A 15,173-nucleotide genomic window follows, 5' to 3' on the forward strand; every position below is an offset into this window, starting at 1 on the left:
ATAATCTTTGCAGAATTGGAACATTATGTTTGCAGCACAACATCCCAACATTTATATTCTATGCCCCAACCTATGAAAGCAAGTATGCCATATTGCCTTCTTCACCACCCTATCAACCTACGTTGCCACTTTCAGGGAACTATGGACTTCCCGTGGGTCTCCCTGTTCATTCTTTACTACCCCATCATTTACTGTCTATGTCCTACCCTGATTTGACTTCCCAAAATACATCTCACTGCACATATCGAGATTAGATTTCATCTGTCAATGCTCTGTCCAACTCTGACCTATATCCTGTTGCAGCCTCAGACAACCTTCCTCATTCTCCAAGCCACCACCATTTTTTGTCTCATCTGCAAACTTACTATTCATACCTCCTAAATTAACATCCAATCCATTAATATATATCAGAAATAACCCAGCACCTCTGGTCACAGACTTCCATTCAGAAAAGCATTCTTCAATCACTATACTCTGGTGCACATCACCAAGCCAATTTTGGATCCAATTAGCCAGCTAATCTTGGCTCCGATGTTCCTTAGCCTTCCGGACCAGCCTACTATGCAGAACCTTGTTCAGTAATATTCCAATATGGCAATGTAAATGGATTGGCAGCATGGTCAAATTATCCAAAAGTTAAATCTAAGATTTTGACCTTTGACTATTATGAATTTTCCTTCCCCATGGTTGTAAATATTCATTTTAGAAAAGGTCTTCTTTGCGGTGAGAAGTGAAATACCAAACTCTGAAAATTTGCTGCTGTTATTTTCTGCCTAAGTACAGAACTATTCCAGGATGTTCTGCATAATTAAATAATATCAGGGAAACAAATTTTTAGACTTTTCTAATCTCCTGAAGAAACCGAGATTTCTTATTTTGAGAAAAAGTTACGCACTTAGTTTTAACTTCTGTTAAATTAAAGAAAGCACTAAATTGGCTGATAAAAAAAATTCTATCATCTGTTATCTATGTTCATATGATTCTATATCATAACATAATTTTTTTCAAAATTAGTAACATAGTTTAAATGTTCTGTATTACACATAGCAACTTAATATAAATATAGATTATAAATAAAGAATATTTATGCATTGTGTTGAAATGAGACACAGATGCTGTACTGCAAGAAATCACGATGGCCTTATGAATGTATTGTTGGTTACTCATGGTGACAGATTCAGAATGTTCCGATTTTGAGAGAGGTATAGTCATTTAATTTGCAATTGAAGATATTAACATAGATGACAAAATACATAAATCCAATCGGAAGCAAGTTACATATTATGAGAGTTGTGGAACCTGAATCCTTCATCTCAATTTATCAGCTTCAAATTAAGTAAATTCAAGGTAATCATTTATTATTGCACTTATTCAAGTATTATTTGGTTTTGTTTTTATTTTATGTTGTTTATTTTAATTAATATATTCTCAATTATTTATTTTGGAATCCAATTACTTGACCTTATTGTAAATACCCTAGGAACAATAATGTACAAACAAAATAATGTTGGTCTTGTGGAGTATTTTTCATATGGATTGACAATTAAATTATTGACAATCATTATTGATAAGATATTGTTAGCACTTGGCCTGTCTGCTGTTCATATGCCTAAACAGATTGTTAGCACTGTTCCTTAGCGATCTTTAACATCTAAGATTTTGTTTCTACCAGTAGATACTCGATTTTGTTAAATTCAACAGTTTTGCATACATGATTTGTACACGGGAGAAGGCAGGAGAATGGGGTTAGGAGGGAGAGATTGATCAGCCATGATTGAATGGTGGTATAGACTTGATGGGCCGAATGGCCTAATTCTTCTCCTATCACTTATGATCTTTTGCCATGGATTTTAGTGTGAAGTATGTCATTTACTCATGGTTAGTCTTGTGCCTTAGCTTTGAATCTCATAATGGCAGCTAGTTCTTGACATCTCTGCGAGCTGCAGCCACGGCCTGTTACCTGCAGACTTAGATGTTATCAGAAGAGTCTCAGGTAGGTTTAGCCTTCACCTCCACACTTTAGATCAACGTCATGGGATGTTGAGACAGTGGGGGCCAAATGATCTTGGTGCAGGCAGTGAGAGTGCGGCCATGGGATGGGGTCCCAGCAGTGGCCCGCACTGGCATTGGTGGTGGTCCTGCACTTGGCAGGGTCCAGCTCAGGTAAAAATGTTAAAACGAAGAAAGTCTCCAGAAATGTTTTCCCCCCTGCCAAAATTCACATTAATAAGCTCCAACGTTGAATGCCCCATTGGCCTGTGATAATGGTATTTACAAAAAGGAAACTTTGATAAACTTTCTCCATTTAGAACCTGCCAGTGTTTGCAGTCTGAAAATGTGTAATTTTAATTTGGGAATATCATATCATATATCATATCATATCATATATATACAGCCGGAAACAGGCCCTTTCGGCCCACCAAGTCCGTGCCGCCCAGTGATCCCCATACATTAACACTATCCTACACCCACTAGGGACAATTTTTTTTTTTTTTACATTTACCCAGCCAATTAACCTACATACCTGTACGTCTTTGGAGACGTATGTAAGCATAAGAGTGAGCATGCTAACACGTGAGTCATGTGTCTAATGCTTGATACTTGGCATGTCATAGAAACATAGAAAACATAGAAAATAGGTGCAGGAGTAGGCCATTCAGCCCTTCGAGCCTGCACCGCCATTCAATAGACAATAAACAATAGACAATATGATTCAATATGATCATGGCTGATCATATGTCTGTTGCACATTACTTGTGGTTTGATAACTGACTGTTGTTTTGACTTATTGTGTTGTCTGCTTTTTATAATTCTTTTGTGTTGCTGAAATCCTCCGAGCATCCTGTGCCAGATTCTGGACAACTTTGTCTGGACCAAGTTTCGAGTCGTTCCTGTACATGTACATGGGTACAGTTGTGGCATTCACCCCGATGAACATTTGGAACTGAGAACAGGGCAGGCTGTTAAACGGTCTGAAAGAAGCCAAGTCCACAGATCACAGATCCAACCCTCAGGAAGGAGAGTGTAAGAGGCATCTACACTTCAGTGAAGGACATGCTCAATGGACCACTTAAAAGGTGCAGATGCCAGAAATCTAACATAAAAACTGAAAATACTGGAAATACTCAGCAGGTCAGACTGCATATGTGGTGAGAGCTAGTATTTCTCTGTGTTCCTCCCCACAGATGTGGCCTGACTTGCTGGGTATTTCCAGTATTTTCTGTCGTTCTCAGTGGAATTTGCCAAATGCTCCAAACGCAAGTCCAATCAGACAGCAAAGGACAGCTTTTCCACTGGCTGCCAAAGTTGGCTAGTTGTTTATCAGGTTCATACCATGCTGGGGCCAGCTATTTCCCCAACACTCGTAGTTTGCCATCACTGTAGCATTAGGTGATCATTGACGCACGGTTTAATTGTGCAGTTGAGCCACTGTGACAAACTAAAAGGCTGGCGGCCAGACAAGGGTTCTTCAACAACATGACTGTAATGCACTGGCTGGTTCTTTTTCTAACTATGTCTCGTGTTAGTAATATAATGGACGAAAAGTGACAGACAACTGCTAAATCAAATGCATTGTGCTTAGTGCATTTTCTCTGTCTACACCATACGTTTATAAGCCACTAGACCAAGTGGACCAGTTGGGCCCAAACCTCTCCTGCATTGGTGCAGCACCCTCTCCTCCCCCCTCCCCCCTCCCTCCCCCCACCCCCCTCCCTCCCCCCTCCCTCCACCCTCCCTCCCCCCACCCTCCCCCCTCCCTCCCCCCACCCTCCCCCCTCCCTCCCTCTCCCTCTCCCCTTCCCCTCCCCCTTCCCCTCCCCCCCACTCCATCCCCCTCAACCCACCTTACCCTCCCCCTCTCCCTCCACCCTCTCCCTCCCTCCCCCCTCCCTCCCTCCCCCCTCCCCCCTCCCCCTCCCTCCCTGGGAGATAGATTTAAACTTTAAAATGTGAATAACTTTAAAAATAGAACACCGATTTCAATGAAACTTCTTCCATTAGCACCAAAGGGACGACGGTGAGTAAGGTGGGCCTAAAATTGTCGTGCTATCGTGTACTGTTTTGGCTGTAGTTCAGGAACAAACAAACAAACAAATGAGAGTTTTAGTATATAGATGTGCATGCAACACACATTTACATTAAGTACATTGACCGCAATGCACAAGCCCCACTCACATGTAGATGTGCATATGATAAATGCCAAGCAGACAGCTTTGAAAGTTGATGGTGCAGAACTGCTGTATATCTCCCCATTGTTCCACATTATTTTCCACCTTCCATGCCCTCACCCATTTGCATAACCTGTCTATATACATTTAAAACTTCTGTGCCTCTTCCTCACAATGGACATGAAGACCCACCCTTTGCATTGTGAGAACATTTGACCAGATTACATTTTCTCCTGTCATCCAACCCTTTGATATTGATGGTTTAAAGCATCGATCCCAGCTGCATCTCCCACTTCAGTGAGAGCTGATCGACAATAACCAGTTAACCTAGCAGCATGTCTTTAGAACATGGGGTGAAACCAGGCCATCTGGAGGAAACCCATGTAACATGCAAATTCCGTACAGCCAGCACTTGAGGTCAAAGCAAACTGGGTTCCCTGGAGCCATGAAACGACAGGGAAAAGTGGGGGGAGGGGGAGGAGCAAAGAGTGGGGGTGGGACTTTGGAGAGGGACAGCGGGGGAGGGGGGGTGGTGGTGGGGGAGAGTGGGGGAAGGGGAGGGGTGGGGGGAAGGGGACAGCAGGGGTGGGGGAGGGGGTGGTGGTAGGGGGATGAGAGTGGGGATGGGGGGCAAATGGGACAGTGGGGGTCAGGGAAGATGGGAGAGTGAGGATAAGGGGGATTGAGTAGGGGGTTGAGGGTGCTACACCAATACAGGAGAGGCTTTGGGTGCAAGGCTCCTCGGTCACACCCTCTCCCCTTCCCTGTACCGCCTTTAATGGCACTCCCCTTCCCCTGGAGGAGCAGGACACCACAGTAAAGGAGAAAGAAGATGGCCGCTGGCAGGATGGTGTCAGTGGCTCTCTCTCTCCCCTTTCCCCATCCCCACCCCATTCCCCCCTCCTCACCCACCCCTCCCCTCTCCACCCCCCCCCCCTTCACCCCCCCCCCCCCCCCCCCCATTGAGATTCATTTTACTTTTTTTTAACAGACAATTTATTTTAAAGGAAAGACGTGATTTCCCCAGGTCGCAATGGATACCCTACGAGGAACGGGCTCAACGGGCCCACTTGGTCTAGTCTATCTATCTATCTATAATCGCCATTCTCCCGGCTGGTGCCAATGCCATTTTCATTTAATTTGGTCGTTTTTTAAAAATTACAGAGGTTTTAAAGTTAAAACATTTAATTTCTAACTGATTTATTGAAGGTCTTCAGCGTGTGATGTCACAATGCCCCTGTGAGATGAGATCGAGCTGACCCCCCTTCAGCGTGTGACGTCACAATGCCCCTGTGAGATGAGCTCGCGCTGCCCCCCCTTCAGCGTGTGACGTCACAATGCCCCTGTGAGATGAGCTCGCGCTGCCCCCCTCCCCCTCCCCCACAACTCATGCAGATATATGTATAACATGTGGACCTGCAGCCACAACGGTAAACCACAGCGCCACAATGTCAGCGCCACCTTAATCACCACTGTCCTGGCGAATGTTTATAACAAGCTTTATTTAAATTAGTCGTATATTTTTTAAGTTACAGACATTTTAAACTTTAAAACTCTCATTTCTAAACACATTTTTTCCAAGTGCTGTGCGTCTGACGTCACCACGCATGGCCTCTCCTCACTCGCACAAACAAGATGGCCGCCGTTAGCGGAGCCGCCCGCCCGCAATCACCGCCTCCCCTGTCCTCACTCCCCTCACTCTCCCGCACCCTGGGGCACTCCCGAGCAGGAGGGAGATGGTCGGACTGATGGTCCACATCCTTCCCTTCCGTCCCTTCAACCCACGTCACGGCGTCCTCCAGTCCCCCCTCCCGCCCAGGCCCCGCACCCTTACCGCACACAGGCCGCAGCACAGCGGGCATCTCGTCCTCCTTCAGCGGCCTCTTCCACCGATTGCGGCGTCGACGAGGGCCGCTGCCACCGACGACCAGTCGCGTCGTCAGACAGATGGCGGCCTCCTCACGCTCCGCCATCTTGTGCGCGCCTCCCGCCGCGCCTCTCTCCTCTCGCTTCTCTCCGCTCCCGACGCTCCCAGATCCGCCGCTGCCCGACTCGAGTAGTCCGGAGCTCCCTCCTCCTCCCTGCACGCTCGCTAAGTGCCTTTCGCTGCCAACGGCTCCACGGAGGGGAGTGGACGTGGGGGCCGAGTGGATGGAGGGAAGGTGGGGGTAGGAGGTGGGTGAGGGTGGGGGGAGGAGAGAGTGGGGGAGGCGGGGGGGGGGCGGGGGGGGAGAGTGAGAGTGGGTGAGAGAGTGGGCCGAGGGGGAGAGTGGGACTGGGGAGGGGGACAGTGGGGGTGGTTGGGGGAAGAGGGAGTGGGGTGGGGGGGAAGGGAAGAGTGGGGGAGGGAGGGAAAGGAGGGTGGAGGGAAGGGGACAGTGAGAGTGAAAGGGGGTGGAGGGGGGTAGGGTGGCGGAGGAGAGAGGGGGGAGTGGGGGAAGGGGTGGTGGTGGTGGGAAGAGAGTGGAGGTGGGGAGAAAGGGGACAGTGGGGTCAGGGGAGTGTGGGTGTGGGGAAGGGGGAGAGTGGGGGTGGGGGACAGTGAGAATGGGGGTGGGGTGAGTGGGTGGGGGTAGGAGGGGGGCGAGGGTGGGGGAGGAAACAGTGGGGGAGGTGGGGTGGGGGAGGAGGTGTGGAGAAGAGGGGGTTGGGGGAGAGTGAGAGTGGGGCGGGGAGGATGGGGAGGAAGGGAGACAGTGGGTGCCAGGGAAGAGTGGGGGGGAGGGGGAGGAGCAAAGAGTGGGGGTGGGACTGTGGAGAGGGACAGCGGGGGGGGGGGGTGGTGGTGGTGGGGGAGAGTGGGGGTGGGGGAAGGGGGCAGTGGGAAGGGGGGCAGTGGGGGTTAGGGGAGAGTGTGGGGGAGGGAGGGAAAGGGGGAAAGATGGGTGGGGGAAGGGGACAGTGAGAGTGAAAGGTGGAGGAGGGGGTGGGGGAGGGTTGGGAGTGGAGAGATGGGGTGATGGTGGGGGGAAGTGAGTGGGGGTCAGGGGAGAGTGGGGTGGGGAAGAGGGGAGAGTGGGGGAGATGGGGTGGGGCGGAAGGGGGAGGGGGACAGTGAGAATGGGGGTGGGGCGAGTCGGTGGAGGGGAGGGTGGGCGTGAGGGGAGGAGAGAGTGGGAGATGCGGGGGGGTGGGTGAGGAGGGGCAGAGGAGAGGGGGGGGTGGGGGAGAGTGAGAGTGGGGCTGGGAGGAGAGTGGGGGAAAGGGGGGTGCTGGGGAATGGGGGGTGGGGGAGAGTGCGAGTGAGGATGGGAGGGAGAGTGGAACCGGGGAGGGGGGTGGGGTGGGGGGTAGGAGGAGGGGTAGGGGGAAGGGGACAGCAGGGGTGGGGGAGGGGGTGGTGGTAGGGGGATGAGAGTGGGGATGGGGGGCAAATGGGACAGTGGGGGTCAGGGAAGATGGGAGAGTGAGGATAAGGGGGATTGAGTAGGGGGTTGAGGGTGCTACACCAATACAGGAGAGGCTTTGGGTGCAAGGCTCCTCGGTCACACCCTCTCCCCTTCCCTGTACCGCCTTTAATTGCACTCCCCTTCCCCTGGAGGAGCAGGACACCACAGTAAAGGAGAAAGAAGATGGCCGCTGGCAGGATGGTGTCAGTGGCTCTCTCTCTCCCCTTTCCCATTCCCCACCCCATTCCCCCCTCCTCACCCACCCCTCCCCTCTCCACCCCCCCCCTTCACCCCCCCCCCCCCCCCCCCCAATTGAGATTGCTTTTCTTTTTTTAACAGACAATTTATTTTAAAGGAAAGACGTGATTTCCCCAGGTCGCAATGGATACCCTACAAGGAACGGGCTCAACGGGCCCACTTGGTCTAGTCTATCTATCTGTCTATAATCGCCATTCTCCCGGCTGGTGCCAATGCCATTTTCATTTAATTTGGTCGTTTTTTTTAAATTACAGAGGTTTTAAAGTTAAAACATTTAATTTCTAACTGATTTATTGAAGGTTTTCAGCGTGTGATGTCACAATGCCCCTGTGAGATGAGCTCGAGCTGACCCCCCTTCAGCGTGTGATGTCACAATGCCCCTGTGAGATGAGCTCGCGCTGCCCCCCCTTCAGCGTGTGACGTCACAATGCCCCTGTGAGATGACCTCGCGCTGCCCCCCCTTCAGCGTGTGATGTCACAATGCCCCTGTGAGATGACCTCGCTCTGCCCTCCCCCCTCCCCCACAACTCATGCAGATATATGTATAACATGTGGACCTGCAGCCACAACGGTAAACCAAAGCGCCACAATGTTAGCGCCGCCTTAATCACCACTGTCCTGGCGAATGTTTATAACGCTTTATTTAAATTAGTCGTATATTTTTAAAGTTACAGACATTTTAAACTTTAAAACTCTCATTTCTAAACACATTTTATCCAAGTGCTGTGCGTCTCACGTCACCGCGCACGGCCTCTCCTCACTCGCACAAACAAGATGGCCGCCGTTAGCGGAGCCGCCCGCCCGCAATCACTGCCTCCCCTCTCCTCACTCCCCTCACTCTCCCACACCCTGGGGCACTCCCGAGCAGGAGGGAGATGGTCGGACTGATGGTCCACATCCTCCCCTTCCGTCCCTTCAACCCACGCCACGGCATCCTCCAGTCCCCCCTCCCGCCCAGGCCCCGCACCCTTACCGCACACAGGCCGCAGCACAGCGGGCATCTCTTCCTCCTTCAGCGGCCTCTTCCACCGATCGCGGCGTCGACGAGGGCCGCTGCCACCGACGACCAGTCGCGTCGTCAGACAGATGGCGGCCTCCTCACGCTCCGCCATCTTGTGCGCGCCTCTCTCCTCTCGCTTCTCTCCGCTCCCGACACTCCCAGATCCTCCGCTGCCCGACTCGAGTAGTCCGACCTCCGCTGCCCGACTCGAGTAGTCCGGAGCTCCCTCCTCCTCCCTGCATGCTCGCTAAGTGCCTTTCGCTGCCAACGGCTCCACGGAGGAGAGTGGACGTGGGGGCCGAGTGGATGGAGGGAAGGGTGGGGGTAGGAGGTGGGTGAGGTTGGGGGGAGGAGAGATTGGGGGAGGCGGGGGGGGGGGGGCGGGGGGGGAGAGTGAGAGTAGGTGAGAGAGTGGGCCGAGGGGGATAGTGGGACTGGGGAGGGGGACAGCGGGGGTGTGGGGGTGGTTGGGGGAAGAGGGAGTGGGGTGGGGGAGGGGGAACAGTGGGGGTCAGGGAAGCGGGGAGACTGGATGAGAGAGTGGGACTGGGGAGGAGGGCAGGGTGGGGTGGGGAGGAGGGAAGAGGGGATGGGAAGGGGACAGCAGGGGTGGAGGGAGGAGGGGGTGGTGGTGGGGGGATGAGAGAGTGGGGGTGGGGGAGAAGGGGACAGTGGGGGTCAGGGAAGATGGGAGAGTGGGAGGTAGGGAGGGGGGGATAAGGGGGATTGAGTAGGGGGTTGAGGGTGCTACACCAATACAGGAGAGGCTTTGGGTCCAAGGCTCGGTCACACCCTCTCCCCTGTACTGCCTTTAATTGCGCTCCCCCTCCACAGTGAAGGAGAAAGAAGATGGCCGCTGGCAGGACGGTGTCAGTGGCTCCCTCTCCCCTTCCCCCCCCAGCCCTTCCCCACCCCTCTCCACCCCCCCCACCCCATTCCCCCCTCCTCACCCACCCCTCCCCCTCCCCATTGGGATTCATCTTTTTTTTTTTAACAGACAATTTATTTTAAAGGAAAAAATCGATTTCCTCAGGTCGCAATGGAAACCCTACGAGGAACGGACCCATGATTGTATGTCCAAATTCTGCGTGAACTTCATTTTCAAGTTTGCGGATGATAGCAATATACAGGGCCGGTTCTCGAACAATGACAAGGAAGTAGAGGTAGGACGTAGAGAGCTTGGTAACATGGTGTCAAGAAAACAACCGCTCCCTCAATGTCGGCAAGATGAAGGAGCTAGTTATTGACCAGGAAGTGAAGTTATGTACATGCCTCAGTCAGTCAGCATCGAATGTGCTGAAGTAGAGATGGTCAAGGGTTTTAAGTGCCTAGGCATTAAATATCTCCAACAATCTGTCATAGTCTAACCTCTGAAGCTATGGCCAAGAAAGTAGGCCAGTGCCTTTAGTTCCTCTAAAGACTATGCATGTTTGGCATGTCTCCAACAACTTTTACCAACTTCTGCACAGATATAAAGCATCATATCAGGATGCATCATAGCTTGGTATGGCAACAGCTCTGCCCAAGACTGCAAGAAGTTGCAGAGATTTGTGGGTGTAGCCCAGTCTATCGTGCAAGCCAGCCTTCCCCACCCTCCCATCAACTCCATCATTACTTTGCACTGCCGCAAGAAAGAAGCCCATATAATCAAGAGCCATTTTCACATCAGTCATTCACAGATTGTTTTTCTCTCCTGTCAGGCAGAAGATACCAAAACTTGAAAGCTTGTACCGCCAGATTCAGTATTTCCCACAGTCATCAGACTACTGGACAGTCCTCCCATAAACTAGGATGTATTCCTGATCTTCCAACTTACCTCATTGTGGATCTTGCCCTTTTTATCTGCACTTTCTAGTTATAATGCTATAATATCTGCACTCTGGTATTTTTCTCTCTGCCGGTTGGTGAATCTGTGGAATTATTTGCCAAAGAAGGCTGTGACGCCAGGTCAATGGATATTTTTAAGGCAGAGATAGATAAATTCTCGATTAGTGCGGGTATCAGATGTTATGGGGAGAAGGCATGAGAATGGGATTAGGAGAGATAGATCAGCCATGATTGAATGGCGGAATAGACCTGATGGGCCGCATGGCCTAATTCTGCTCCTACCTCTTACGATCTTATGATTACCTCTTGTACCTGTACATGACTTCTTTGTACTCGTATATAGGATGAATTGACTGGAAATGAGGCAAACAATGCTTTTTGGTGTATTTTGGTACACGTGACAATAATAAACCAATAATCAATAACCTAGGTGATATATTGTATAAAGCTGAAAGTAAATTACAATCATCATAAAATCTGCAAATCCAAACAGTCCCATTTTCTTTATTTTATTTGACAAACAGATACTTTAAATGGCATAAAAACGTCAGCCACGTCTAAATTGTGCTTGCTGTTATACTTCCCAATGTATGTCATTAACACATCTGACACAGCCAGCACAAGCTGAAAATACCAAAGAGTTATTAAAATTAAATAGTAAGAGAAACAAGGCTTGATTTCAAGTTTCACTCATAGTATATCAAATCTGCAATGCATAAATACTACTTGTGTCAGTTCACTGCGTAATGTAGAAGTAGCTTAATTTCAGAGAATGAAGGGTTTAATGCCTACACATATGCAATATCAATACAAAATTATATTATTTCTGAATGTTGTACAACTAGTTTCTGAATTTCTCCATTAACTCATCTGGCAGATAGTGGGGAAGGTTAAACTTTGCCTGAGTCTGTTGGTTGTCTTCTCTGGACCTTATTGCCTCTTCTAGCATGAGGTGCTATGGATCTTCCACCATGAACCTGGCTCCCAGCACATCATTGTGGTCTGGAGCAGCACAGTCCAACCGATCAGCTTTGACAACCAATAAGGCCCTGCCACTAGTTCATCAGATGTTAAAACTGTCCCTGAATATCTTCAACGGTCTTTCATGTTCACACGCTTTAAAAATCACGCAGGATCTGTAAAAAAGAAAGACAATGTTAAAAAATGAAAAATATTTAAACATTTTGATTTATAAAATGAAAACACACATTCAAACCAATTGCAAATATTTAGGATAATTTAGTTCAATCAAATAATAAGCTTTCTTTTTCCTGGCAGGGGATTTATCCCATTGATTTCAATGGATCCATTGTGGTTCAGTGGTAGATTTACTTCCCTGATGGCTGAGAAATATAAGACGTTAGCTCCATGAAGAGTCCATCCACACAGTATTGATGTGTTCAGTGTCATCAGTCTGCACATTTTGACTGTTTCAAAACATTGCCTGCATGCTCATTTTCCTCAATAGATGCTGCCTGACTTGCTGAGTTCCTCCAGCAATTTGTTTTTCTCACGATTCCAGTATCTGCAGTTTTTTGTGTCAATACAGCATAAATATCTTGGGGTCGGCTCTCTGCTGATTGAAGGCTGCTCCATGTTTGAGAATAGTCCTGGTTCAGATTTACTGCTAGATCCTTTCACATTTCAGCATCGAATCAGCCCCTATCTTGCTTTAATAGTTCTTTGCTGGATGGGAGTTTGCTGTTCAGGTAAAAGTTAATGAAGTAGACCATGATTTTATGTGACTTTATGTCAGGTTAGCAGCCTGCTTTGCAAACAATGTAAAACAGGCTCCCACGTACTAACGACATTTTTTTAATGTTACTACCAGCCTAAATATAGCTTTCGAATATACGTACAATGCATTTATTCTGGATAATAATTCTCTAAATATAATTAATTATTTAAGCAGAATTGTATGAATTTTGTAAAATATATGAGCTGTTTTAAAAACTGAAAGAGTGTATAAGACCATGAGACAAATAGATAGTGCATAAGTTCATGAGTTGAATAGGTAGGGTAAATGCACAAAGTCTTTTACCCAGAGTAGGGCATTCAGAAACCAGAGGACATAGGTTTAAGGTGAGAGGAGAAAGAATGCATAGCAACCCGAGGGGTAACCTTTTTACACAAAGGGTGATAAGTATATGGAACGAGCTTCCAGAGGAGGTAGTTGAGGCAGGTATTATCAGTTTTTAAAAATAATCTGGGCAAGTTCATGGATAGGACATGTTTAGAGGGATGTGGGGAAAATGCAGGAAGGTGGGACTAATGTAGTTGGGGCATATTGGTCGTCATGGGCAACTTGGACCGAAAGGCCTGTTCCCATGCTATATGACTCTGATTGTATTTTGCGGCTTTCTGGAATTTGTATTTAAGCTATGCATCATAATTCTAGTTGGAGGAGATAGCCCCGCACCCCTCCCCTCCACCCCGGTCCACTTGTTCTTACACATCAAGCAAGGAAATTTGGCCTATTTATTTATCCATCTTCTCATTTAATGTTCAGCAAAACTCTTGCCATCAGCACTTCTATCCCATGGATTTCCCTTCAATCAACCAATTGGCCTCACTACCTATTTTCTGCCTTGGATGTGAACCCTTTAGTTGAATGTAACCCATTGAATCTCTCAGCCTTTTACGCCCATAATCGTTCCCAACTTTTCACATTGCCATATATTTTAGATTAGTACTTTCTAATTATTACTTTCCAGTGCTAATTTTGCAGACAGTAATTATAGAACAGTGCAGTGCAGAGAACGACCTTTACGCCCATTCTAAGATGAAAATTCCTAGCTTGCCTGGTTCCTCCACACAATCTTCATCCTTGTTATTATTCTTTTAAGTCTGCGCACAGTTACAAAAATATATTAGCATTTGGAAATATTTGGGTAATTCCTGTTGATCAACCCTGGTGCCTATAATAGCATGAATGACTGGGAACACATAATTGATTTGAAACACATCCTTGTATGTAACTATACTCCACTCCCAATATATAAGCAGCAAATTCCCCTGGTTTTATTAGCAGAGTTGTGATAATTTCATAAGCACTGTTCTGCTCCATGAATAGACAGTTTTCTTTTTAGTGCTTGCTGCACAGTCACTTGTTTATTGCAGCCCAGGCCTATATGTATCCTCCCATGACATCCCACCAGTACATTTGGCTGACACAATGTTATTGATGGGGACTGTTCTTCTCTACTCATAAATCCCCTCTACATCTTCTCCAGTTACAATGGTGGGTTGATGACATACAGATCATGGATCATTAAGAATTATTGCTTTGTTACATTTTCTCCTATGAACACCTCATTAACAAAGCAGAAAATACCAGTGGATAGAAGAGTTTGCAATCTTACAATTATCTAACTTATCTCCACAAAAGCTAGTTGTGGGATTTTATGTTAAGAGTCTTTAAATAAATGTAGGCTTTTACTGTTCACTCCCTGTGAATAGAAATAGTGTCATTTCAAACTATTTACTAAACTGGTTCTGCAGAAAAAGCAGAAAATCCCGACACATCTTTACAGGATGACATGCATTCCAGTCCTGGGAATTAATTATCGACAGGTTAAAAGAAGTATTGTGAAAAGAATGATTCCATTATAATGTCTGATGTTCTCAAAATGTGTGGCAAAGGTTTCTAGACTTGCTTCAAATAACATTTAACAAATATGGAGTTTGTTACTGTGAATTTGATTATTTTAGCATGGGACATTAGACGCGATTGTATCTATGACTTCGTCTAGCATTGAGTGGTAGCCAAGAATGTCTGTGGCTGGAAAGAAAATCATGAACATTCATTCTGTGTGCTCAAATGATGTTGCCCACCCTCACTACATTTAAAATATAATAGGCCAGAATAGAATGTTACACTGCCTATTATTAAGGTATATGGAGATATACTTCTATGTGTTATCAATATCATTAATGCTGTGTCCATCAAAACATGTGTAATAGAGTTAATTGCTCCTAAAGTTGTTATTTACTGCAGCCGGGGAATATGTTCCCATCATGTTTTCATGACAGCTATTAGAGGGAGTGGGCACCTCTGAAAATACAAAGCTCTCCACATTAATGTGTAAACACAGTCCTAGCTCTACCCTGTTTGATGTAGTCATCTGCCACAACCAATATTTGTGGCACACGTACTTAAAAACTATAAAGTACCTGGAATCTGCATGCTAGGACACAGCACTGAGCAACTGCATTTTTGGTTAATCAGGGTTTAGGACAACAATATCAATGTTAAAATTCAAAATACAATACTAAAATTAAAAAGTGTGCAAGAGACCTCTCAAAAATCCTTTTAAAAACCTAGTATATAGAAGCCATATGATACCTTGAGATAAACTATGGTCGAGTTTAATGGAGACACAAGGAACTGCAGATGATGGAATCTTGAACAAAGTGCTGGAGGAACTCAGCGGGTCAGGCAAGATCTGTGGAGGATGTAACTTGATCCATTGAGTTCCTCCAACGCTTAGCGTTGTGTGGTAGAGTTTAAATTCTATTCTGCCTTAGTAA

Source organism: Rhinoraja longicauda, chromosome 7 (assembly GCF_053455715.1).
Source record: "Rhinoraja longicauda isolate Sanriku21f chromosome 7, sRhiLon1.1, whole genome shotgun sequence".
Lineage (NCBI taxonomy): Eukaryota > Metazoa > Chordata > Chondrichthyes > Rajiformes > Arhynchobatidae > Rhinoraja > Rhinoraja longicauda.